The sequence below is a fragment of the Paroedura picta genome, chromosome 13, assembly GCF_049243985.1.
Source record: "Paroedura picta isolate Pp20150507F chromosome 13, Ppicta_v3.0, whole genome shotgun sequence".
Classification (NCBI taxonomy): Eukaryota; Metazoa; Chordata; class Lepidosauria; order Squamata; family Gekkonidae; genus Paroedura; species Paroedura picta.
Genome location: NC_135381.1, coordinates 15,486,744 through 15,511,828, shown reverse-complemented (window position 1 = coordinate 15,511,828; position 25,085 = coordinate 15,486,744).

The window sequence follows — 25,085 nt, the reverse complement described above, 5'->3', positions numbered from 1 at the left end:
CATGTGGACAATGCACTTTCAATGTGCTTTTGCAGCTAGATTTTCCTGTGCAAAACAGAAAATCTACTTCTAAAGTGCATTGCAAGTGCATTATCTAACATGTGAGGAAAATTGTCTCTCATCTCACCAGAATCATCTGGGATCTCCAGAGGTCCCAGCAGTTCTAGAATAATCACATCCATTGCAGTAAATATGACTGCAAGGAAGCTGAGGAGGTCTGGACTCTGCTGGCTTCTACTGCTGGGTTTCAAGGTCTGGACTGCCTGTTTGCTCAATAGCAATAAACTTCCAAAGTTTTATAGGGTCGTAAAAACACAGCAACTCCTTCCATTTATGGCCTGTGTATAATTTACTTGGGAAGGTTTGCTCTCTAATGGTGCAGTGCAAGTGATTTGAGTTCTATTAGCTGGAAACATTACATCTACATTTTCAGAATCCTCATAAATAATTCTGCAGCGTGGAAAAACGCCCCGGCCTGAATTGCTCCGTAAGAAAGAGATCAGAGGCGGGGATTCTCTGTTGCATAAATAGACACGGCAGGCATCGTGGGGACGTCATCAGAAGCAAGCCTCCGACTTTCTGGGCTGTTTCTTTCATTTGTCTAAACCGATGCAGGCAGAAACGTGAATAATAGAACTCAGCCACTCAGAGATTAAAACTCATCTCAGTCTTTGCCAATTCATCCATTTGCCCACATGGTTTTCTCCCACTGCGAGGAACTCCCTGGCTCAAAAACCTTCACCATACGTTGTTTTGAGAATATGCATAGTGAGTGATGTCTCAGTACCAGGGGGCATCATTCATGGAGAAAAGCTGAATGGTTTGGGGGAGTTTGGCATGTCAACTAAAAAGCACTGTGTGGCAGCAAATGTTGAATAATATCATTGTATTTTGAATTTATTAGCCAACTTTCCAGTAGGAATTCAGTGACATTGAAAGTGAGTTCCGTAGATCTATGCAAAAGAAAAAAGGAGGAAAATAGAAGCAGAATTACACACTCCAAAATCCCATTGAAGTCAATGGTCTTAGAAGGTTGTAACTTTGTTTAGGATTGCATTGTTAAAATATGGGCTGTCAGCTGCTTGTTGACTCAGCACCTGCCTCACAATGGATTAATTAGCTGATGTTAAATAGATGCATACTTCCCCCAAACTCAGCAGATGTACCTTTTTGACATAGGGTTGGAAGTGTGATAGAAATGCCAAAACTACAGATGAAAAGAGCCATATCATCTTTAATACAGTCTCTAATTCCCCCACTGCAGCTTCCGTGGGTCAACAAGCATGCCCTCTACTTTCAGAATGACCAATTAAAATTTGGCCTTAGGAACTATGGGTCCTGTCACCACTAATTAATCAGCTAAAGCTGTAGTAGATTAATCTATCAATTAAAGCCTGCAGGCTTGTTTAGGGTCACCCGGTCATGAGAGATCAGGTGATGTTCTTGCATTGGAAACCAAGCTCATACCTGTGAACTGGCCCTATTTAGAACCCGGGACATTAAGCTGATACTGAGTTTTCTCTCCTTTGCCAGAGGTTGCTCCAGGTTTCCTGGCTGATGACTGTGAAGCCCAGATGCCAAATCTTACACTATTATAAGGGCCACACGAATCAGTATTAGGGCTGTGTAGAGGAGGAGGAAGAGCAATCGCAGCTGAGCACCAGTTCAGAAACCATGAGCAGGAGGAAGCAACAGCAGCAGAGGCAAAGACGAGACCTAAGCCTTAGATGGAAAAGTGCCTGGATGGCTTTTTGTCATAACCAAAGGCTGGAAGATACACCTGAATCTTTGCAAGATGAGGATTGAAAGGCCTGAACTCCTTGCATGAGTCTTTGCAGGTGCTGAGGTTGTTCTCTGGCTATGCCTATTTGAGGCTGAGGCACTGAAAGCTCAGTCTGGGTGCAACAAGTGAGATTGCTGCTGTGTCTACGTCTGCACATCTGGAATCCTTCCCAGGCTGATCTCCTGCCTGTTCCTGACCTAAATTATCCACAACTTCATTGACTATCTCCTACCCTTGACTCTTAGACTGCCTTATGACTCCGCTGCCTTTCTGCCTTTGGACTTCCAATCAATCTGCCCATCAACATGCTTGACTGGTTAAAAAAACAGCTGTTGACTGTGTTGCATTTCCAGTTGTGGGCTGAGATTCCGCACACACACCTTTGCATTGCTGGGACTGATAACAGCACAGCTGGGAACTCTGCCTGCTCCAAGGTCAGGATGGGTCGAGCCAAGCAAGCATCGGGAGACAAGCTGTCTCCAGCCCAGCATACAATGGACCATCACAAGCTGTGTTAAATGTTCATATTAAAGGAGAGTGTGGAGGAAGATCCCTAGGGGGGTGTTCAATTGAAATTGTTCAATGAATTATAGCAATCTGTTAAACTTAGAATTGTTACTGGTATGTTGGGTTGTGACTGTTATTTAATATATTGTGTTCTATGTATCCTACAATGTTCCATGTAAACTGCCCTGGGCCATATAGGAAGGGCAGTCTAAAAATATAAGAAAATAATAAATAATAATAAATAAAATGTTTCCTGAAAAGTGCTTGGGATGTGGGAACATTTCCCTTTTCCCATCCTGCTCAGCTACTGTTTCTTCTAGCCAATGCTGAATAAGAGTAGTCAGAGCAGCCTTTTCAAGAGGGACCCTTGAAATATTTTTCAGGCTTTTAGGAGCCCTAGAATTGGGCCAGAAGGGATGTCAGCTGGCCATGCCTCCCTGTCATGCCCAATGAGGACTGGGGGGAAAGAAAGGAGGTGGGTGGAAACAGGAGTAGGTATACAAGCTCCACCCCCTTTCTCAGGCACGGTAACCATATGAGAATGTGGTCAGTTCCTTGCTTTCACAGCAATGATGGGAATAGCTTGTGGAGCTAGGGAACCCCTGGGAAATTCTTAGGTCGCTTCAGGGCTCCAGGGGCCCCTAGCTGAGAATTCCTGTTAGAGCATCAGACTGAGATACCCCCTCCCACTCAGCCATGTAGCATCTTGTTGGGCGACCTTGAGATAGTCATTCTATACCTGGTCTATTTCACAGGGATATTGCAAGGCTAAAAGGGAGATGAAAATTATGTTTATCACTATGTAAAGGTGAAGTTATCCCCTGTGCAAGCATCGAGTCATGTCTGACCCTTGGGGTGACGCCTTCTAGCGTTTTCATGGCAGACTCAATACGGGGTGGTTTGCCAGTGCCTTCCCCAGTCATTACCGTTTACCCCCCCCCCAGCAAACTGGGTACTCATTTTACCGACTTCGGAAGGATGGAAGGCTGAGCCAACCTTGAGCCGGCTGCTGGGATTGAACTCCCAGCCTCATGGGCAGAGCTTTCAGACTGCATGTCTGCTGCCTTACAACTCTGCACCACAAGAGGCTCTTTATCACTATGAGGATAGGATAAAACATAATAAATAAAACATGCTGCTGTTTTGATAACATTTCCAATCTTGGGTGACTTCTTCCATTTCCTCTCTGGATTTAGTTACATGGCTGATCCCAGCCAGTACAGGATCACATAGTACACAGGGTAATGCGACAGCACTACACAACTGTTAATGTGTACAAGCCCTGACCTGGATGGCCCAGGTGAGATCTTGGAAGCTGAGCAGCATTAGGTTAATATTTGGATCTCATCAAGGAATATCAAGGTAGTAGGCAGTGGCAAACTATCTGAACTGGGGTTGCAGGGATGGGGTTACCAGCTCCAAGGTGGAAAACTGGACTTTTAGGAGAGAGCTGGGGAGAACAGGGACCTCAGTAGGGGTGTAACTCTATAGGGTCCACCCTCCAAAATATCATTTTTGTCCAAGGGAACTAATGTCTTTAATCTGGAAATGTAATTTTGTAGGATCCCCAGGTTCCACCTTGAAACCGGCATCCATACTCTGTCTCTTGCTTTGAAAACCCTACAGGTTGCCATAAGTCAGCTGTGACTTTAGGGGGGTGGGAATGAGTACAATACTTCCTGAGTTGGTCACATGGGTTACCCCAACCAATCAGGGACCATGATGTGCCATCATACTACTTTGCCAACTGAATTTGGCATGTGATGATATCATTGGTGTCAAAACAAAATTAAGCAGAGAGAGGAGATCGTGCGCAAGAAAGAACCTGAGCAATTAAACAGTTTTGAGAGCAGTTCTGAAAAGACAGCAGAAGATGAGGGTGTTTTGTGATACTAATACTAATAATATAACCCCCTCCCCCCCAAAAAAGAAATTTCAATAAGAACCTTATACTTAATTCCATTCAGTGCTCATTTTATGCAGAAATAGAAGGAAACTGTTCAGTATTTCAGGCGAAAAACAAACTAAAGGGTGGGGGGGATGCTGAGTAGCAATGCAAACATTCCCATCTCACAGATGATTATATTTCAAAGGTAATTATGAATGCTTCCAAAGGGTGAGGATGTATTGAGTCTCACAAAGCAGAGATAATTTATTCATGAGCAGTAGATCTGCAAGACTGCCCGGGAAAAAACAACCTCTCCATATTCATGGGGGGATTATTAAGTTGGGAGTGGGATGTGGCCTGTTTCTTGGTAGACTTCGGTCACAAGAGCCCAAATGGGAGCAGATGGTCATCTCAATGGTTTGCATCACGAAACGGGACACAACAGTGATGGGGACAGAGACAGAAGTCTTTGGATGATACGCTGCAAGCATCCCCTTTACACTCATAAACACCCCCTCCCAATTCTGCAGAAAGAAGACCTATGTTTAATTTCTGGGATAAACTAAAGGCTAAACAAAGCTAGACTAAACTTCTCCTGCACAAACCTCAGTGAAAGGAAGAGAGGCGGCATAAGAACACAGCAACATGGAGGAAATAACTGCAGCATTCATGCACCTTTGTGCAGGCCCTGTGAACTGCAAGGTCATGAACAATCATAGGGTTGAAACTAGGGGTGTGCGCTTTGGGCCACTTTGGCTGAAAAACCTCCCAAGCACAGCTGCTTCGGGGACACATCGACCTGAGGTGGTCCAAAGTACCAAATCCCATTGCCAAACAGATCAGAAGTGGGCATTCCGAGGTCTGCTTTGGGGTGCCTCTGGCTGTCTCGGAGGTCTTTGGGGCGTTCCAAGGTGCATTTGCTGGCAGGGGCTCATGGGAATTGAAGTCCATGAACATCTGGAGGACCACAGGTTGACTACTAGACTCTTGGAGGCTGACAATCTTGAATCTGAAACAGTTACAATCCTTCTAGGCAAACTGACAAAAATGGATTTTGGGAGGGCGTAAGATACTCAAAAGAGCCTCTTGTGGCGCAGAGTGGTAAGGCAGCGATATGCTGTCTGAATCTGTCTGCCCATGAGGTTGGGAGTTCAATCCCAGCAGCCGGCTCGAGGTTGACTCAGCCTTCCATCCTTCCGAGGTCGGTAAAATGAGTACCCAGCTTGCTGGGGGGTAAACGGTCATGACTGGGGAAGGCACTGGCAAACCACCCCGTATTGAGTCTGCCAAGAAAACGCTAGAGGGCGTCACCCCAAGGGTCAGACATGACTCGGTGCTTGCACAGGGGATACCTTTACCTTTACCTTTAAGATACTCAATGGAGTATCTAGATAAGCAGCAAAATTCAGGAGATTGATTGTGCCCTCTCTGGACTGTTGAGCTGTGTTTGTGGGATGCAGGACCAGGCTGAGAAAGGAGGGGAAGTCAGTGCTGCTTGTTATATCCTAGGCTACAACCACCATCACAACAAAAGAACAGCTCCTTTCTAAGGAAGCCATTTTAAATATTGAATGGCAGTTATGCCTCCCCATACAATCCCCTCCAGATATTTTCATTTTATGCAAGCCTCACTTGGTGTGCACCTAAACATGCCCAGAATCCTCTGTGGCACACTGACATACGGAGAACTGCCATGAAGAGTTTGTCCAGAGTTCAATTCTCCTAATCTCTACCAGTTTGGTCATTTTCTGTGCAAAAATGCTCAAAAGTATTCCTGGCAGTTTTAAATTATTGAATTTAAACTAGTAGTTTTTATATATTCTAAGTATTTTGTTGTTTACATTGTAAGCTGCCTTGAGTTTCTGTAAGGCAGAAAGGCAACTAATAAATACTTTAAATATTAATAATAACAACCTTCACACAGGCTTCTGTCAGGGGGCGGACACGACGGTTGACTTTTTCTTTTTGCATCTGCCTGATATTGCCAAGTCATATTTGGTGAGTCATTATTTACTCGGGAGGGCTCCTGCCTAGCCAATTAACCTGCCTTTTACGTTGCAGCGATTGATTTTCTTCTCTTCCTCTTTGTGATATTTGATGCTGGGCTTCACTGAAATCCAATTTCAAGATGCCTGCGCTGCACATACAACTCTCTTCTCCTTCAGCCCATCCAGAGAGAACAAGCGCAAATTCACACGTTCCCTCTGACCACAAAAATCTAAGCACGGCTAGCTGGACTGGACTAGGAATCCGTCTACCCAATCTCCTGCATCCTGTCAGTGACTGAGATGCTGGCTCAGAGGGAGAGGTTGTCATGTCCCCAGTTCAGCATACAAATGTCCATCCTGAGCAGGGAGGCAGTGGGGTCACTGCTTGAACTTGAACCCCTGTCTGAGGTCAAGCAGAGGGCAGAGCCCAGTTCAGAATGAACCTTCACCTCCCTTGGTAGAGGACTGGGGAGGTCCCTTGAACTGACAGCCTGAGGCCTCTGACAAACTGCTTTATCCATTCTTCCTTGCCTGATTTGCTAATCAGAGAAAGGCTGGCTCTTATAGGACACTCACTGAACACTGGAAGTGCTCATCTGGCCCAGGGTCTGCTTTGGAAACAGTAGAGGCATCAAAGAATTTTATCTGGCCTTCTGGTCCATAGAATCAATTAAGGTCCTTAGTGCTCTACATAGTCAACATATTAGATCACTGTATGTAAAGAGCCAACTGTACATTTAACATTTCTGTATTTTATGTATGCTGCTTTATGTATTTATGCCTGGCCATTGATAAAGGCAGAGAGGCCGAAATGCATCTGGTCAGTGGTGGTATTAGTACGAATGTACACATGGATTTTAATGAGGCTATACTTTAAGCCTCGGGTTTTTAATGTTGATAAGTATTAATATTGAATTTTACAACACGGTTTACCCTATAGAGGCTTAAACACATTTTCCTTATTTTGACCTTTTCTGGGGCGTGACCCCTTATCTCATCCGTTATGCTGCTCATGTTCCAGAATTCTGCGAGCTGAAAATTGGGCCTCCCAGCCTAAAACATAAATAACCCTGCAGAATCTCTGGCATAATCTCTGGCTTGCAGCATATCCAAAACTGAACATAAATTTTAAAATGTTTGCACTACACATCCTATTGTGTAGCTCCTGGTACATATGGCCCCATGTTGTTTGAACAGCAGGATGTATGGATTTTGCATGCAAATCCAGTGGTTGGCTCACACATACTGCAGCTGCGTGTGCAAAATGCCAAATGCATGTGCTGCCCCTTTCCAGATGTGGTGACCAAGCACGCCAGGAAGATCTACGTGTGGTTGGGGAGCTCTCAGTATGCTGAAAAGGGCAATTACTGGTAAGCAAGGTAAGTTACTTTCACCCATTTACTTCCTTCCTTCTATGTTGCATCCCCTCCTCCCCGAGACATCTGCTATTTCATGTTACATTGCAGGACTGCCTTGTGCTCTGGGATGCTTTTTGACCAAGACAGTCCACTGCTCAGACAAGAGTCTGGATTTAGCTACACGTTGGCTTCCCTGAGCTATCAGGGTAAAAAGTTCCTTGGGAAAGTAAAGCTTTCTCTTAAGTCATTAGAGTAATTACAGTGATTATTTGCCTGCACTTAGCTGGGGCTGTGCACTGGAAATGTGTCTACATCTTCATTATCGGGGCAGCTTGTTCAGTTCAGAGAACAAATGTCGATTCCTGACTCGGATTATAGCTCAGAGAGCCATCTTGTGAGATTTCCCCAAAACAGCAAGACAGGAAGGCGTGGAATGGGAAAGGTGGTCTTAGTCTAGGCAGGACCACCTGTCTGTGAATGGCTGCTCTCAACAGGACCTTCACTGTAGTCCCTTGTTAGGGTAGCAAGCCTCCAAGAGGACCTGGAAATCTCCTGTAATTGCAGATGATCTCCCAAAGGCAAGTTGTACTTCTCTAGAGAAAATGGCTGCTTTGGAGGGTGGGCCCTATGCCATTATGCCCTGCAGAGGCCCCTCCCCTCCCCAAGCTCCACCCCTCCCCAAGCTCCACCCCTAAATCTCCAGGAATTTCCAGATCTGGAGCTTCTCCTCCCAGATGAAGGAGACACACAGCCCTAATCAGGGTGAGGTGAACCCCCAGCCGCCCTTCCACACACTTGGCAGATAAGCACCTCCCCTTCCATTATTTTGTGAAATGCAAAGTAATCTCCCATCGCAGAAGCAGCCTTGTTACAATCTCCATCCAGCTCTGGTCTCTCTGGCAACTGGGGGTTGGGTTAAGGGCATTGTGGGCCGCTGCTCGATTTGACTGGACCTCCTTGGAAGGAGAGGAGGTTTGTGCAAAATTGATGTACCGCCCGTGTCCCCACCTTCTTTCCATTCCTCTCCCATCTTTATTGCCTGCGGGCCTGATATTCCACCATATACCCTAGCCATTTTTATTTCAGGTTTACAAGTACTAGAGTCAAGTTGCACCACCAGTTTTAACTTGTAGAGAAGGAGGGCTGAAGGCTGAAGAATGATAACTGTGATCCCTTTATGTGCAAAAGATATCATAGAATAGAATCATAGAATCATAGAGTTGGAAGGGGCCATACAGGCCATCTAGTCCAACCCCCTGCTCAACGCAGGATCGGCCCAAAGCATCCTAAAGCATCCAAGAAAAGTGTGTATCCAACCTTTGCTTGAAGACTGCCAGTGAGGGGGAGCTCACCACCTCCTTAGGCAGCCTATTCCACTGCTGAACTACTCTGACTGTGAAATTTTTTCCCCTGATATCTAGCCTATATCGTTGTACTTGTAGTTTAAACCCATTACTGCGTGTCCTTTCCTCTGCAGCCAATGGGAACAGCATCCTGCCCTCCTCCAAATGACAACCTTTCAAATACTTAAAGAGGGCTGTCATGTCCCCTCTCAACCTCCTTTTCTCCAGGCTGAACATTCCCAAGTCCCTCACCTATCTCCATAGGGCTTGGTCCCTTGGCCCCAGATCATCCTCGTCGCTCTCCTCTGTACCCTTTCAATTTTATCTACGTCCTTCTTGATCCCTGCAGTCTTCTACCTGCAGTCTTCTCCATGGCAAAACCAAGGGCTTGACTTAACAGGGCCTGGTACTGTAAAAAGGGACAAATGGAGAACTTATACTACCTGGGATGGGTGGAATCTTCCAGGCTTTCATGGTTAGCGAGTCTCATCATCCGCTTTGAAAGGGATCATTGAAGCAGCCCTTCCACAGCAGGTATTTCCCTTGGGAGCCTCTTCTTTTTAACCTCCTTTCCCTCCGCAAACAGTGGATAACAAAGTTTCAATGCACTTGGAATTAGATTTTCCATTTTCGCTTAGGAAAATGCAACAGCAAAACCACACAGAAGAAAGGAGAGAGGAGCTCTGAGAGGATGGAGGGTTCAGGCATGCCCCATCCAAGAATGCCCAGTTCTCAGTCCTCTTCTACCCTTGAAGTAACTCTGTCTGCTGCTCTGCTCCCTCCCCCCTTCCCTTGCCCCAGCCTCTCTCCCAAGCAGGAGATGAAAATAATATTCCCTTCCAGTTTGATCTCACCGACTGCTAATTGATTTGAGAGCTCCATCCCCTCGCTCTCTTTCAGCTGTTAACCAACCAAATGGAGCTGGGGCTGCCAGCTGCAGGTGACGGGCTGGGGATAATTACATTAATGTGACTATCAGGTTTAAGAAAGGCAGGAGGCACAGATTAGACAGGGAAAGAGCTGAAAATGGAGCTGAAGCAAATTTCCTCCCCAAATCATTCTCCTCCGTGAATTCTGATGTTCTGGACTTTCTCGGAAATTCTCTGAACTGGCCAGCTGTTCACAATGCAGAGTTCAAAACTGGGGAGGGGAATGAAACTGTGTTTATGTATCTAAACACTTCTGTGTGTTGGAGTTCTGGCATCACACACGCCCCACAAGCCAAAGTCCCACTGCCCCAGTCACCAGCTCCAGGATTGCTCGTACGGGTGGAAAATAGGAAGCTGTGGGTAGCCAAAAGGCAGAGTTGTTCTTTTGAGGCTCTGCCATCTTGCCCAAACCATTTCTGCTACCCATTGGGTTCTGCTATTCACTGACACTGGAAAGCCATTCCTCTGGAGCATCCAGGGAGTCACAAAAATACCCCCATGCCCCCTGTCAGCTCTGGGAGTCATCCCTGATTATCAGGACTCAGTTACCTGAAGCAAGCATGAGGGAAGACCCACTCCTGGAGATCCCAACTGGTGCAGAGTTGGAGATGCTGACCAGGAGTCCAACCCTGCAACAGCCAGGCTGGGAAACTGAGTGAAGACCATCGCCAGCACCATGACAGTGCTGCTGCCTGGAATGTCTCCTGAGCCCAGGCTCAGAGATGCCTGCAGAGAAAGACAATGGCCTTTCTCAGCGGATAAAATTGTTGGTGGGAGGTGGATAGGGGTGGGGAATGTGGGAGAGGGGTGGTTGATTGGAGGGGGCAAAGGCTAAGTGGCCAATGGGCAAGCAGCCCCACAATAGGGCACAGGATGGCCCCTGGAGGTGGGTGCATGGGATAATTGAGGAAAGAAGCACGCACCTGGGAAGAAAAGGAATTTCCCAGAAACAGGCCAAGGAGGGAAACAGCAGCTGACAACTCCAGGCTGCAGGGGAGTTGTGTCAAGCTGGGGGAAGGAATCAGGGGGCACAACCCCCTTCCCTCCCGTTCTGAGACCTCAAGGGAGAGCAGGCAGGACCCCACAAAGGTAATTCTTCCATATTCAGGGCAGCTTGTTTTCTCTTCCAGGCAGCTGGAGCCTCCAAGGTGACCCTTTACAAAGATGCTGGATGCAGCTTCGGAACAAGACAGGCCCAGTCTTTTGTGTGGCTCCTTCACAGTGAGAAGAAAAGCCACTTGAGCTAAATCTTTGAGGCAACAGAGTCAAATCTCTTTTATGAGCCCGTATTGAAACGACACTCGGCTTCCTGCTGCTACCCCTTGTAATGTGATGGTGATGGTGATTCACTGCAGTCTCAGAGCTACGGTAGCTTGGAAGGGAGGGGGCTGCAGCTGGAGGTGGTCTCTCTGGAACACTTCCTTTCGCATCAGGATGCTTTTTATAAGACGTGCAACCATTGGTATTGCCCCCCCACACACACACACACATACACAAATAAGCCCCTAACCTCCACTGAGTATTGCTGGGTCCTCAGTGGCTCTGTGTTAAAATGTGCAGAAAACTTGTAGTGGTTTTGCCATATGGGAGAAAAAGAAATCATGAGAATCGTCCAGTTTGGAGTTGCATTGGTGAGCCAGCAAGCACAACAAGCCCCACTTTGCAGGATGCCTGTAAAAGAGGGTGGGGGGGAGCGTTGGATGTCCCAAGTTGCCAGGGATTTTGTATCCCACACTGCTGGGATAAAGGCCCCATATGGGACTTCCATTCCACTGTGGTTTTGCAGAGCTTAATTGGATCATCCATTTTTGCTATATTAACATATTGGGACTGTGGCTAATCCCCAGGGAAGCCCTGTACACTGCAGATTAAAGAGCTTTTCATGATCTGCATGACAAGGTTGGCTAAATAATATAAAGCTACCCAGTTCCCTGGCACTTAGCGGCTTACAGGATACCACCGCGCAATGCTTGAGCCCCCTTTTCTCCCTCCCAGAAGGTGCTGGGAAGGTGCTTGGAACCAGCCTTCACATTCATCACGATAATCTCTCCGAAAGAAAGTAAATGTACCCATAGAACACCTGCTTGGGACTGATGTGTGGCTTCCTTAGGAAGATTTAAGGATAAGATTTCTTCAAAAAGAGGAATGAGAGGGAAACAAATCACTGGTGAATTCAGGCCTCATACCTGGTTTCCAGGTGCAGTCCCCCCCCAACTTCCCCTGCCCCCCCAGGTGTCACATCTTTCACGTCTTTGTTTCTTTGCATAGTTATCTTTGTTTATGAGATTCAGGCTACTTTCAAGCGCAAGCTGGAGCTGGGAGACTGGATATCCAAATCTTAGACAATGGGTCTCCACTCAGAGTCTCTGAGGTCAGTTGCAGGAACTGAAGGGCCACCCCAGATGTGATCTGGGAGATTCCAGATTAGGATATTTCCTTGGGGGTGGACAGGCTGCAGTTTGGTTCAGAGCAGCAGTACAGAAATTCAACCTTTGCCCTCCACAGATATTCTAATTTCAGTTCTTCCAACTAAGTCGCCATTTATCCCTTGGGAGAAAGCCTACATACCTGTAGCTAGGGGGAAAGCACTGAAATCAGGACAGATTGATTCTAGTTTGTGTTGGCAGAGTTTTAATATATAAAAGAGCAGAGCACCAGGCTGAATAAAGAATAAAAGTCTGATTATGAAGAAAAACATCTATGTAGAGAGCAAGAGAGAGACAGTAATTCTGCTCAATTGCTGTTCTGGAGGCAAGTGGGAAGGAAGGGGAGGGCCCGCCTGCCACCGTCACCTCGCTGCCACCCTTCTGAGGCCAGTCGGGGAGGGGGAAGGGCCCATCCGCCGCCGCCACCATGGTGCGTCCCACCTTGTGGCCCCAGATTTCTGGTCACTTTATTATAAGTACATGTCTCAGAGATTACCCTCAGTGGCTAAAAGCCTCCACATCAACAAACACACCAAATTGAACCCAACGACGAAATGCAGGATAGAAATCTAGGTAGGTAGGTAGGTAGGTAGGTAGGTAGGTAGGTAGGTAGATTGATTTCCTGCTGTTCATCTACATGGAACTCACAGTAGTTCCAGTATTGATCAAATTGTGCATCTGCTATCCGGATCCGTACCCTGGAGCCATGTTGGCACCTGAACAAAATGTTGTATGTTTCTTGGTACTGCAGCCAGAAGCTGTGAAGAGCAAAAGAACCAAATATAAGGGGACTGAAACTGGATCGGCCATAGCAACAGTGTCCTCATGAGGTTCCCACAGCTGGTCTAGACATTGGTTGTAATGATGATAAATGGACAGGTTTTCACTTCTTCAAGGGTGGTTTTTGCCTCTTATAACAATTGTACTAGGGTAATTATTAAGGGTCTGGAGATTAACTTTCTTAAGAGCTTGCAAGAAAACTGCTTCCCCATTTGAAATCGGTGCTGGTTTCTTCTAATGCTACAGAAGCCTTCTGCCTTTTTTGCCTGTCATGTATATCTCACTAAGAGATCATTATATATTATTATTTGATGCCTTTATATTGCCAACCTTTCTGTCAAGACATTCAGGGAGATTTACAATTTAACATTTGAAAAGACAAAGTAATAAGAAGTAGAAATTGTCTCAGGACTTAGGCTGTCTTTTCAGAATAATGGGAACACTCCTTGGCCTGGTTTATCCCTCTTGCCTTCCCTATGGGTGGGGCCTTTCAATAGCCTGCGGAAGATGGGGTGGAGACTACCTCCGCTGGTTTCCCTCCAGGTTTTGGTAGTCTCTTCAGGGGAACTCTTGGCCTAGGCTTTGTTGCCAGATTTAGTATTTGGTAGGGCAGTTTCTTGGCAAAAGTGACGCAGTCTAAGGTGACCAGATTGTCCCACTTTTGGAGGGACATCTGGGGGCACCTGGAAAATTGTACTTATGTTGAAATTAAAAAAATATATATATTACAATACTATTTTTGCATTCTATGCGTTCTATGAAAAATTTTGTTGCTCCATATAGACCAAATTTTTAATCAAGAAGCCCCCTCCCCTCGGTCAATGGTGCCCCGCTTTACCAATGTTAAATTCTGGTCACCTTACCCCAGTCAGAATGCACAATCTGTACAATTCCCTGCCCAGTCAAGACCCACATGCTCCTTGCCACCTTTATAAGGCTAGATCCCCCCTCCCCCAGCACAGATTTTCTAGGCTAATGTGAGCTATAATCATGTTCTTGTCTTGATTGGTGATGTTTTGAGCACATACCCACAATAAGTGAGATTTTGTATAATAGATTTTTGTTGTTTGTTTGCTAGTTGATTGAGTGATTATTTGGTTTGCTTGCATCCCAGGGTGGCTAACAACATTTTATTATGAACTGCTTCAAGAACTCAGGAAGGAAGGAAGGAAGGAAGGAAGGAAGGAAGGAAGGAAGGAAGGAAGGAAGGAAGGAAGGAAGGAAGGAAGGAAGGAAGGAAGGAAGGAAGTCTTTTTAGCTCTTATGCAAAAGGTAGATTACATATGTGAGTTTGTCATCTGTGACCATCTATATTCAAGCTGCACATTGTATTCTACACCATATATCTTGCGCCGAGATGGAAGTTTTGTACACCATCAGCGCGAAAAGAGATGTCCATTTTCACAGCAAGGTTCCTCTCAAATGTCGCCAATGTCTGGGAGAAAGGACTGCTTCCATTTTGGCCTGAGTGAAAGGAAGTTTATCTTCACCACTGAAACGGAGTCACAAATTTCAGGAGCATCCCCTTGGAAAAACACCCCAGGATGGCCCTTTTTCATGGTCATTCTCACAACCTCCAGCCAGAACAGCTCCTTCTACAGCAGCATGTAGTTGCATCAGACTCCGGGCAGGCACGGAGTCTCCGGAAGAGCCCCCTCCGTTTGTCAGAGACATTGATTCCTGCCTGTAGCTTTTGATTTACTTCTTTAATCAAACCAAGCTAGCTGAGCCAGGGGCTGCAAAGCACTTCCTCCACCTGTGCTCCAAGACTTCTCTCGCAGCCACACAGTTTACTATCAACCCACCAGACGGCAGACTGCTGAAGCAGCAAGACCACCCCCATTAAAAAATCATGAGAGGTACTCTTAGCCCTCCCTGCCGGTGAAGCAGACATCAGAAGGATCACGCTGGGAAGTGATGTCATCTTGGACTCAGGCCACTGTCTGGTCTGTCTGTCTGTCTGTCTGTCTGTCTGACTGTCTGGCTGGCTGGCTGGCTGGCTGGCAGATTCCTACAGAATGTGGACCCTTGGAAGCCAACAGGGGCAGACTACCTAAGTCAGGGGTAGTCAAAAGGTGGCCCTCCAGATGTCCATGGACTACAATTCCCATGAAAATTGTCATGGAAATTGTAGTCCATGGACATCTGGAGGGCCACAGTTTGACTACCCCTGGTCTAGTGCATACCTTGAAGGTGTGTGCAGAAATCCACATGTGATGGGTGGACACCTAGCAACTCTAGCAGCAAGCAGCCAATGGGAAATTGTCTAGAGGTCAAGGAACCTGACAGCTGCCTAGTCCATGGACATCTGGAGCGCCACAGTTTGCCCACCCCTGGTCTACCCACTGGGGTATCAAGAGTGACGGTGGATAAATTTAAATAAATAAATAAATAAATGATCATAACAATAAAACATACAATAAAACCACTCATATGAGGACCCCATGGACAACCCACATTCGGCCTGTTCTCCAGCACCTGCACTGGTTGCCCAGTGAGTTCCCGATCAGGTGCAAAGTGCTGGTTATAACTTTTAAGGCCTTATGTGGTCTGGGACCTGCGTACCTGAGAGACGGCCTCTCCATATGTGTTCCCTGAAGAGCTCAACAATCAGCAGACACTAATCTGCTGACGGTCCCCGGCCTTAAAAGATGTGCCTGGCCTTGACCATAGCTAGGCCTTTTTAACCCCAGCTCCAGCCTGGTGGAATGAGCTGATGGCAGAAATGCAGGCCCTTATGGCGCTCTCAAAGTTCTGAAGGGCCTGCAAAATGGCGTTCTTCCACCAGGCATTTGGTTGAGGCCCAGGCCACACCTCAAGTATCCACCTGTGCCCCCTGACTACCCCCATTTGGGGGGGGTTACTGTTGGATAAGCCAGGCTTTTATAAAATACATCTCAGTCCGTTTGCCTGGCTCGCTGGATTGTTTTTGTCTAGGTGAAGCAAGCTAATGGGATCTAAAGATATGGTCTTAATTGAATGTTAGGATTTTTAGTTGTTGTAATTTTATGCTTTGTATTCTTTTATTGTTGTACACCACCCCGGGACCATTTCCTGGAGGGTGGTTTAGAAATCCCAATATAAACAAACAAACAAACAAGTCATCCTATCAGCCTTCTGGTGGGAGGGACAAAATAAGCATAGGTAAGGTAAAGGTATCCCCTGTGCAAGCACCGAGTCATGTCTGACCCTTGGGGTGACGCCCTCCAGCGTTTTCATGGCAGACTCAATACGGGGTGGTTTGCCAGTGCCTTCCCCAGTCATTACCGTTTACCCCCCAGCAAGCTGGGTACTCATTTTACCGACCTCGGAAGGATGGAAGGCTGAGTCAACCTTCTTTTGACCAATAGGGCCTAGGAAAAGATAAAGAAGTCCATGGTGATGCCATTACAGAAGTGCTCTTTAATACTGGCCCTCCCTCACCAGACCTGGCGCTGCAATTTCAAGCCATTTTTCCAATCAAGGTAGCATTTGCTGTTGCAGAAAAAGATGCCCTTAGTTTTGGCTGGGTGCCCAGGGCAAATGAGGAGCTGAGCCTTTTTGTACCAGGACAGAGGCAGCCGTAGTTACGCAAAGGAGTTTGTGTGGAAAAGGGGCTTAAAAGAGCAAAAAAGGTCTTATCCACACATAGTCACGCAGAGGGGTTTGGGGGAAATGGGCTGTTCTGGGTGATTATGAAGTTATTCTTGTGCTGCTCCAAAAGAGCAAAGCAAGGTCTTATCCTCTGGCAAATGCTAGATTAAGAGAACTCCAAACCTACCCTCAGCCAACCAGAGCTGTCCTCAGCAGGCCATATGCTGGAAATGGAAGGCCCGGACAAAGACAGAACAGGTTTTTGCAGTAAGTTAAGGTGAAAAATCACTCTCTAAATGAGGGCAGATCCTTCTCAGCACTACTGGGAGTGATTAGAGAAGCCACTGCTTAAGACTTTAATTCAGCAAGCTCCGGATTTGCTGCTTATTTATGAGGATAACGTCAGCCCTCTCTTCACCCCAAATGCCAAGTTGTATATTAACCGTGCCCAGAGCAGCTCCCAAGGCCCTGCTGGTCTGCAAAAGGGTTTTGACAACCAGCAATGTGGGGCGGGGAACTTCACCCTGATTAAAGGGGTTGCCAAACTCCAGGTGGTGGCTGGATATACCTCCCACCATTACAACATCTCTAGGCGAAAGAGATAAGTTCATGCGGGGGAAATGGCCACTTTAGAAGTGAATCCTATGGCATCATACCCCACTGAAGTCCCTCCCCTCCCCAAATCCTGCCCCCTTCAGGCTCCACCCCCAAATCTCCAGGTATTTCCAAACCCAGAGCTGGCAACCGTACTGATTAACAACTCAGGGAGACACTGGTAGGCTCAGGCAGGTGGTTCCACCATCATGAAGCCCAAGCACTTGAGAAGCCATTCCGGAACAGGGGTGCAGTTGCTGCTGCAGAGATGAACGCAACCTGCCATTCTTAGTGGCTCCCTGTCCCAGGGGACTTGAAACAGGATCGCCAAACATTAGGGGAGGACTGGAGGTCTTCCAGAACTACAACTGTACTCCAAACTACAGTCTCCTGTTCCCCTGGAGAAATCAGCTGCCTTGCAGAGGGGATGCACTACACCCTGCCCTTCCCCAAGCTCCATCCCTTGAAATCACTAGGAATGTGCAGAATTGACAACCTTAACTTGACATAAGGATAGGAGACAGCTGTTCAGCCAGTTTCCAGGGTCTGGTCTACACAGGTCTTGAGATCCTGCAATGGAGAACGTGTTGAGTCCAAGACAGGGGCAAACAGGGCCTGCGTGAGACTGTTTCCACCCTGAAAAGTGTAGAAATGAAGAAGGGAAGGCAGAAGGCCCCTCACAGCACCTGAAACTCCTGAGCCGCACTGAGCGATGAAGCATTTTCTAGGGTGAGCTGCCCTATGGGGCTGCAAGTCAGGCCAGGGGACCTCTAACCTGACTCACATCACGTATCTCTTACTCATCCTTCATATGAGAGCCAGCATGGCTTCTAATCTGGAGAATTTAGGTTTTAAGGAGAAGGACAACTAATTTATTCTGAGCTTGAGAGATTTACGCTCTATTCCCAAGTCAACAGGACTTGAGGCACCGGTCACAACCACCCCCTGTGGCTGCCAGACTCTGCCTGGTTCTACCACTTAGCTCCTAGGAGCTGCTGGAGCTGCACCAGAAGACAACTAATTCTGCCCCCATCCCAGCATAGCCCAAAGTATAAAGGCATGCATGGAGAGCAGGGATGGGGTAGTGTTTTTTGGGGGGGAGAGGGGTACTTTATTTGGAAAGGGGTTGCCACACATGAAATGGTGAGGGGAAGCTCTCAACTTCTCAAGAGATATGTTGCAGAGAGTAGCAAAACTGTGAGAATAAGGGGAGGAGTTCTATAGTCCCTTGTTGCCTATTGATAGAGAGGCAGATGGTGTGGAAACCTAAATGCCAGTGAAGTCTCTCGCCTCCCCAAACCCAACCTCCTCAGGCTCCAACCCAAAAATCTCCAGGTATTTCCCAAGCTGGAGTTGCAAACTTTAGGGCCCACTTGGAATTTGTCACCCCTATTCTCCAGCCACCAAAATTCGGCCATGGCAGCTGCTGGATGCCCTACTCCTTCTCTGAGGCCTAGTGTGCTATGTTAAGCCTTCGGTTCTAAACGGAGACATGGAGAGATTTTGTTTTATTAAACAAGGGGGTTAAGTTAACATAAGCCAAATGCCTAATTCCCAAAGCTTCCTATCTGCTTACTGGACATTTGTGTTTAATGTCATTTTATTCCCCAGCAGTCCTATTTTAGATGCAGCAACCATCATCTACGTCACCCAGCTAGAGGAGAGCTCAGGTCTTATCTGCACAAAGCTGAGAAGTCTGAGAGAAAACAATTTGCCAGCCATGCAGAGTTGCCTCTTGGGCCTTTAATACAGGCACGGCATACAGAAAAGAGGGGGTTTATCCATCATGATTCTATTCCATGGGTAGAAAATCTTTACCTGGTAACTTTGAGTGCATCTGGCCCTATAGAGCGAAGAGCTGAAACTACTTCAGGTAAAGATTAAAGCAGAAAGCACGAAAGCTGAATTACACCAAGGAGAGAAAAGTAGTGACTGTTTGGGAATTAAGAAACTAACGATGAAGAAATCAAAATTGTTAAAGATTTTCTATTCCTTGGCTCAATCGTCAACCTAAAGGGAGAAATCTGATGAAGACGGAGACTGAGAAAGGCAGCCACAAAGGAGTTAGCAAGATTCTTGACTGCTGCTGGCAACCAAGATCAATATAATTCATGCCATAGTATTTCACATTACTATGTATGGGTGCGAAAGTTTGACGATGAAGCAACCTGACAGGAAGAAAGTAAATTCCTTCGACAGGTGGTATTAGAGGAGAGCTTTACGGATACTGTGGACTGCGAAAGAGGCAAATAAACATTATGAGAAGAAAATACAATAATGCTAGGAAAAGTTGAAGGCAGCAGGAAAAGAAGAAAGGCAAACGAGATTGAGTGATTCAAGCAAGGAAGTCACAAGTCTTCCGTACCCAAGACCTGAACCAGGCGGCTGCTGATAGGCTGTTCTAGAGATCATTAATTCATGGGGTTGCCATAAGTCAGAAGCAACTTAATGACACAGATAAACATCTAATATGATTTTCCCCAAAACTGCAGAAACCAATATCCTAGCCCTGGCTGTCCATGTTCTATGGATTTAAAAAAAAATTCACATGGGGACCACGCTTGGTTATTAGGTATATCATCTTTAATCCGCTCCTGCGGCCTTACCGCGTCCCGCCGCGCCTAGCCCGCCGCCGCCGCGCCACCATGCCCACTGCAGCCTACAGCATCGCCCATGGCCCGCCACCATCGCTACAACGCCCGACCGGCCTCCTGGACTGGCCAGCCGACTTCAAGGTACGTCTCCCGCAACCCTATCTTTCCCCCCGCTAGCGCCCATTTTATTTGATGATAAAATGGGCTTTAAATCTAGTCCTCTATAAATACCTTAGCGTCCTTCTGACGATGTTCTGTTGCCTCTGATTGGCCCCCAATAGGGAGATGTAGAATCAAACAGCCCAGCAGGAACTGTGTACAGCAAAATGAGTTCAAATAAGACATAGCAAGGATTTTAAAAAATTTCCAAACAACGCTAACCTTGAAAACACAAACATCATTTGCTGAAACCAAAACAGGTCAGAACGCACATTGACTGCAAAGGCTCAAAATGCGCTCCAATGAGGGCCAGTCACAGATCTTCCCTGCCATGCTTCAAGGCCTCTTGACCCCCAGAGAGCACAGAAGGGAGACTACCATGCTCTGCTGCAGGTGTACCACCGACCCTGGCAGCCCAGCCCCTGTGGCTGTGCTACCACACTCCCAAACCTCCTGGCCGCTGGGAGACCAGGGAAAGCCAGTCGGCCACACTCTGCCACATCATGCCAGCTGCAGGAGCCCTCCTGCCCTTTATCCTCAATTTTTCCATCTTTCTAAGGCCCATTTTTAAATCAGGCTTTGCTACTATCATAGAATCATAGAATTGGAAGGGGCCATACAGGCCATCTAGTCCAACCCTCTGCTCTACGCAGGATCAGCCCTAAGCTACTAGTAGATGTATAATATTTGTATGTCACTTGGAAGACTTATACATGGGAAAGGTAAGCTATGCACATTGTTGATTGATCGGTATTGAAGGACAGGCTATAAGAGATAAGGTAGCCACATTTGCTTGCGTCCCAGCAACCCTAAATTACTACTGTTTAGCATCGATCCTTGGGTTCAGGTAACTATTTCACTTTTTAAAATTTATCGTTAGTAAATTTCTAGACCACCCCTACTGTCACTGCTGTCTCGGGCTGGTTTTCAACCCTGTTAAAGTACAAGGCAATTAAATAATTAAAACAATTAAAATAATAATTAAATCCATCAAACAAATGGTTGGTGATATCCCCTTTTTCTCATGGAGGGAGGCAAAGAGCTGCTGGACTGCAGTGGGGTAGGCCCATGATTAATTGTATGTCTATTTGTCCAGGTTGGCCTTAACTATAAGCCTGGTGGAAAAGCTCCATCTTACAGGCTCTACAAAATTGTGGTCCGCAGGGCCTGCAAAAAGGACTTCTTCCACCAGGCATTTGGCTGAGACAAGGCATAACCAACAGTGTCTGAAGGGCCCCTGCTCCTTCCCTCCCAGAACTCCATCAGTGCACTCTGGACCTGTTTGCACTGTTACAATTATCAGTTATTAGTATTATTGTTCTGGTTATTTATATATGGATCATTTAATGTATTGTTTATATGTTTTATGCAAACTGCCCTTAACCCTGAGGGTGTTATGAATGAATGAATGAATGAATGAATGAATGAATGAATGAATGAATGAATGAATGAATGAATGAATGAATGGGAGCTCATTCCACTAGGCAAGGGCCAGGGCCCCGTCCCTGTTGTGACAGGCTCTTTGTCATCAGTTTCCCCGTTGCAAGCATAGAGTCAGTGAACTACGGCGGCTTTAGACACTTTCTCTAGCTATGTCACTGTTTCTCATCAGCCCCCCATCCAGACCGGCCTGTTTCACTATTCTGAGCTAGTATACAAGTTGCTATTTCAAATTCATTCTCCACTCATAAGCTATTTCTCATGTTTTTCTTGTGAAGGCAGCTGGAAGAGTAGATTGGCTTTTAAACTGGCTATTAGGTATTTCATGAAGGCCACTTTAGGAGCAAATCACAGAAAAGTGCTGTATATACATAGTTCAAAAAATAAACCTCTTGCTTGTTCAGGACACATTTAGCATTACAGATGAGCTATAATGCTGAGGCCAATATTCTTCAGGGAGAATATTTGCCTCCGGAGTAATAACTAGAGGGCAGCCCTCCCTAACCAGTTTTCGTGGTTCTTTGCAACCATTCTCAGCTTTCCTCTCCCCCACCCCCTGCTTTCCGCATGAGCTGCAACTTCTATGATCGTTTTTCCTCCAGAGTTTCCCTCCCCCTGGAGTGGTTCCATCCAATCCCATATTGGGTGTGATGACATCGCAACACTGTGTAGCCAATCAGATTGGGCATTGTGCTGGGCACAGAGGCAGCCCTAGCCAATCAGGAAGCTCTGAAAGATTAAAATGACTTCTTAGCCCTTTCACAACAGTCCTTCAACAATCACGGACAAGAGGTGAAGGGGCTGTTTTCCCGGTTTCTGACAAGGGCTTCACAAAACTGGCTCCCGTTCAAACTCAGCAATAAAAAGCTGTTTTCACTTCAGCAATCCTCCAAGTACCAATGCTCAGAATCTCTCTCTCCAGCTTTTAGTCAGCCTTGGACAAGCAGCCACTGGGTGAGAAAGCTCCTTAGAGGGGGGTTCCCTTTTGTGTCGGTTCAGCAAACACTAGCCAGGTTTGCCCATCTACCATGACCTCTTCCACCTTGGCACTTCCTTTTTCCATGAACGTTTATTTTAAAACAGCACTGCTCTCAGGCTCAACCCTGAGACACATGGAGGACTGTGCATGCAGCTACACGAGATGAGGAAAATCATTCCTTGCCGGGGACTTCCTTTCCCAGAAGCAGCGTCTCGCTTCCTGCCCTCCCCTTCACCCAAAACAGTCATTCTCCTGGAAAGAATAACTGCTTATCTTGTAATGCTGTTCGTCATAGCAATGGTTTGCGACTACACACAATGGTGAGCTGAAGGTTTCGTTCATCCCGTGTCCCCCCTCCTCCTCCCTCTTTATTATGTCGCATCGCCGGCTCATCTGCTTAATGCTTTATGAAATCAGCTGGATTTGGGAAGCTAATTGGCCTGATGACATGGTGTTTGCGGCTCACATAGCAAAACTGTATGATTTTGGCATTTGCAAGAATAACACAAATCCCTCTACACATTTCATCCTAAAGGCCTGTGAAATCTGCTTGCAGGGGTTTTTATCTGGGAGGATTAGTGCCTTATCAGCCAGCCTTGCTATCATGTGAATGGAGATAAGGTACAGCTAATCCTTCCCTTCTGCTCCCTGACACACAATATTGGTGCCAACTAGGAAGCCTAGAAGCAGAGATAAATCGCCAACCCTTAGCCTCCTCCCCCCCCCACGAAAAAAAATAGGAATACATTAATGGCTCGTTCTGATCCCCACTCCAAAGGCAAACAGTTGTTCCTCCATCACTTTGTAAGGCAGACATTACATGCCGCGTATTAAGCTATTAGTTGTCAGAAAGGTGCTTGTTTAAGGCAAATGTGTCAGCTCCCTACTGGAGTCGTTGCCAAAGAAAGATCATTTACAAAGACCTTTTGCTTAAGCCTCCTCTACAGCTCCCACCCCTACGCCAGGAGTCATCAGGATTTGTAGGGAAGGAAAGTTAATTCAGAAGCATTTGGAACAGGGGCAAGGTGGCATACCAAGGGTTGCCAACTCCTGGTTAGGAAATTCTTGTAAACCCAGGGGACAGGTTGCCTGGGGAGGTCATTTTCGGGAGGACATAAACTCATGGAGACTGTCCCCTGAAATTCGCATTTCTTCCAGGGTGTGTATGTGTGGTGATTTGTATAGTTCAGATATAACTCCAAGAGTACCGCAGGGTTCCACCTTGAAGCTGGTACTATGAAGCTACCCACCCCCTGGCAGGGCATTTGCAGTGCTGGCCCTTACCTTTGGTGGTGGAAAGTGTCATCAAGAGACAGATGATACATGGCCATGCTGTAGGGTTGTCAAGGCATGAGATGGATGGAGGTGGCTTCCCATTGCCAACCCTGGACTCCCTTGGCAGTCCCTCCAGCAAATACTAAAGAGGGCTGACCCTGCTTGGTTTCTGAGATCGGATGAGATCAGGCTGATGGCCCTGCAGCCTAATCAGGGTTCTTTTGCCCAGTGCAACATTCCCAATTATCACACTGAAAGGAAAGCCTTTTTAATATTTATTTTACTGCAGCAAAAATAGACGCAAGGGAGTTCCCAAATCTGCGTGGAGAACAATAGAATTACATAGTGTTAAGTACCCTTTCCTTGGGGGCTAGGAAAGATGATGCCCTTGCAGGATGGGCCAATAGCCTGTGGTCTTTACCCCCACACTTCACAGCCATTACCCCAGGCTTCCAGGAACTACTGACAGGGACCTGGGTCTTTGCCTGGCACCATTCCCAGCTCTCAATGTTTACATATTGCCGATGGCCCACTCATGCCCTTTCTTCCTGCTGGCCTTCACACCCAGGACACAGCACATAAGTTCGGTTTTATTCAGAATGTTTCTTCAGCCATGATCAAAACTACATTCCAGAGAGGAACAGGCCAGTTTCTTAGTTGTCTTCTCTGCCTGGTAAGAACCAAAGACTTGAACTACACAAACCAGTATGTAGGATTACAGCCTATCTCTAGTAACAGTATGATCCGTTAGAAGGTTGCAGTCATTTTCTTTACCACCCCACCATCAAGGCTAGCCTGGTCCTGTGTATGTAACAAATACCAGCAGTGGACAATTGGTCCCTGAAGTGTGTCTGCAGGAGGAGGACTCATGCAGCAAGGGGTGACATCACAGGGTGGCATCCAGGGAAGGGAGAAGCAAGCGTGTTGAAAGCCTTCCTGGGAAATCTGGGCCTGAAATCTTATAAAGGAAAGCTAGCAATTATAAGCTGTTCTTGGGCAGGCTGGTTATTATAAGCGCTTATAATGATCTCCATCTCCAGTGCTGACCTTGGTAACCTGAACTTTGGGCCTCGTGTGTCTTTTGCCAGGCTTCTTACCCTGCAGGTGGTATCATAGAGGAGGCTTCTGGGAGAAAGGAAGGAGACATAAAAATCAATGTGACAGTTGCCTCCTGGCAAATGTATTGATTCAGACAATTTATTACCCCGCTTTTCTCCCCAATGGGGGCCCAGAGCAGCTTACAAAAATACCTGGAACAAATTTATTTTTTGAAACCCAACCATTTCTGTCAACCGAATGCAGTTTATTTAAATGAAGAAAAAAAAATACAAACCCACATGGGCTCAGGCTTCTGTGCCTGCAAGCAGAAGAGACAAAATTAGCTCAGGTGTAACTGAGCTGCAGCAAGTTGGCTGCCCATGAGATCTTCCTCTTTTCCAAGACCAACAGGATGGTCAGCTTTTTATACT